Here is a 3297-nt window from a genome sequence, read left to right as displayed (position 1 = left end):
CAGGAGGTCCAGCAGTGAGGCCAGGACACTAGAAGCCCTCCCACTGTTCCCCCCCCAAGCACCAAGAACACAGAGCATCCCTTGCCCCAGCCTGAGAGAATCACTTGCCCCAGTCTAGCAGAATCAAAGGAGCTAACAATATTCCCAGCTGCAAAGTTTTGTTCATAGAATGTAATATACATTCAGTATTTGGACCAGGACAACATGTTTTCCCATGCCAGTCACAGAAGAGCTGGCAATTGTGGTGGGACCTAGGTAGAAATGCAGTCAAGGTTCCCTGCCGAGGCACTGGCCAATCATTTATTCTCCTCGCTTCCATCTTTGATTGAAATCACACACTGAGAAAGAGGGGGTGTGTGTTTGGAATTCACCTGGCCCAATGACAATGTGGTCTTTATGTCGCTAGGAAGCTGTCGAGTCGCTTCGGCCTTTGATGGTGGAGCCAGATGTCCATCTGCCATAATTGCTGGATATTGGATCTTTATGAGGCTTGAAGATCTGCCATGGAACATGGAGCCCCCCCTCCCCCCAGTTTAAGGCCTGTCTCCTGTCCAAAGCTTTATTAAAATGTTCTGGCCCAGATCCTAGCAGAATCAAAGCTGTTCTGGTTTGTCCACCTTTAGATCTGTTCCAACATAATATACTGATAATCTCTGGAGGAACACAATTGCACTGCTTCGGTGTCCGTATCACACCAGTCCAGCGGCACTTACGGTTAACAAGTAGGACTTGGGAAGCCTGTCCAAATGGGAGCTAAACCTTCACTAATGCCTTTATCTGTCGACAACCAAAACAGAAACAGATGGCCATCCAAGGATTGTAGTCAAACTTGAAAACAGAGATGTTTCAGGGCACCCTTTCCTAGCCTATCAGCTGCACTTGACATGGCTGAGTCTAGGGTGGTGGCCCTCATCTCAGGGATCCAAATGACTCCTGTGAAAAGAAACAGGAACGCCTAATGTGGGAGCGATGCGGCAGGGAGGAAAAGCACCTGCCTTAACATCTAAGCGAACAGCCGGTAGGCTGTTGTTGGATCCCCAAGCATCAAGAATAAATCCACGTTTTCAAGAAAAGCAAAATTTATTTCAAAGCGTTGAAGACATACTCAAACACGTTCTTTGTTAGAACTGGGGATACACAGTTAGGGCGAGCATAATAAAGGAAATTCAAACAGATACATATCCAATGAATAATATTCCCGCTGGCGGGCTAATGAAACGGTTGCGCGCCCAGTCCATGGGAACCAGGCAGAACATCAGACAAAACACAGGTGCAGTTCTCATGAGATAGCAATAGGCAAGCATTACAACATCTTCTCCCCCACACATCCACCAGTAGTTATCTTAGGCATTCCAGCACAGAAGCAGGATAGTAGAAACAAGCCGGGTGCAACAGGGTAAGGATATGTACACAGAGGTCACAGAAAACAGAATGGCAGCTTGCTGACAAGGGGTAATTACCAGCAGCTGTAAGCTTCGTTATCTAAAGGGAGTTTTGGCAGATAGAATTATTATTGTTACAGGACCCAACACAGTTTGTTTGGCGTGGAGTTGATGAATAGTCCTGGAAGACGGCCCAGATGACCTTCCCAGGCTGACTCGGCTATGCAGTGTACTACCGGGAATGATTGGGGGGAAAGCTGCAGCTTACTTTTATGAATGGTCATTTTATTTTTGTAAGTTATCTATTTTATTGCCAATGGCTTCAACGAGGGGTTTTCTGCTCTGCATACAGCCCGTGAGTGTAAAGAATGTTATAATTATTAAATGAACTGGTTTTAACAAATGTTTTTCCTGCTGCTGGGAGCTGCGTCTGTGATTGTATCATTAATTGGCAAGCTGAAGCGAACCCACAAGGTCCGTGCGACCTGATAGGCAGTTTCAGAGGTTCCTATGGGGACCACTTCTATTCCAGGTATTTTGCCATAGATAAAAATGTGGGGGCAAAAGGCCCATTTTGGACCTTCGGGAACTTAATCAGTTCTTGTCGGTTTCTAGATTCAGGATGCTGTCCTTGCACGAAATCTTACCCTTGTTGGGTAATGGGGACTGGTTTGCTATTATTGACCTCAAAGATGCGTATTTTCAGGAGGTACTTGAGATTTGTTTACATGGGCCATATACTAGAGTACACAGTATTGCCTTTTGGTCTATCCTCTGCCCCCAGGGTCTTTACTAAGGTCATACCGGTACTTCCGTCTGGGCGTTTGTTTGTGCGAAAGAGCCGGCTGTTGAATGTTTGGACTGTTTATGGCTGTGAATCCGACGGGAGTTTTGCAAAAAAGATAAGTTGGAATTGTGACAGCGAGAAGTGCCTGATAAGCGCTTATAAGTCAACAATTGCGAGGAGGACCCATAGAGAGTCTGGGAGCGAATATAAAAGCGAAAATGAAATTGATACCATTCTCGAAAATGGGGACCTCCGGGGCATGAAAGGAAGAGGATTTATAGTACATGAACGGAGCGTATTAACAACAACCCGAAGGAGGATCTAACAAGCCGGAAGGAGAAGACAACAGAGACAACAGAGGAACCTCCTCCACGTCAGCGATAGTAAAAGTACCCAGCACGCAAAGAAGCGGTTCTGAATGTGCACAGAAGAGACCCTTTTTATTAACAGAATCTCAAAGGAACATTACTAACATACTAACAGAGAATACATGTAACAGGACTAAGAAAAGAAGTTTGGCAACACACAGAAGAAGCCCAAGAAGATTAATTGGACATTACTAACAGTTTAATTTACCAGTTTATATATCACTCAGCTTTCTCTTTCTCCCACTGTCTACCCCTCCCTTTTTTTCTTTTAAGCAAAATACCTCCCCTTTTTAGGGGAGCCAATAAAACCTTTATTAAAAAAAAAAAAACCAGTATACAATTAATACCAATTGTCACATCTAAAACAATGCAAAACAATACAATAAATACAACTTATTAAAATTAGAATGTGGCGGGCATCTGTTATAAAGTGCTAGTAGTTATGTGGAATGGTCAGTGTGGTAGGACTATTAAAACGCTTGCCAGAACAGCTCAGTCTTTAACTCTCTATGGAATTGTTGAAGATACCGCAGAGCTTGAATTTCATTTGGGGGCTGATTCCATAATATCAGGTCAGCTAGGGAAAATGCCCTAGTTTTTGTTGATGTTAACTTTGCGTCCCTAGGGCCTGGGGGGACCAAGCGATTTAGCTACTCGGATCTCAGTGCCCTCGGGGGAACATACGGGGAAAGGCGGTCCCTCAGGTAGACAGGCCCCAGACCATTTAGGGCTTTAAAGGTCAAAACCAGCACCTTGAAGC

This window comes from Gekko japonicus, unplaced genomic scaffold (assembly GCF_001447785.1).
Source record: "Gekko japonicus isolate JY-2015 unplaced genomic scaffold, Gekko_japonicus_V1.1 scaffold1725, whole genome shotgun sequence".
Lineage (NCBI taxonomy): Eukaryota > Metazoa > Chordata > Lepidosauria > Squamata > Gekkonidae > Gekko > Gekko japonicus.
The sequence above is the reverse complement of the archived record's forward strand: the minus strand, read 5'-3'. Positions refer to the sequence as shown.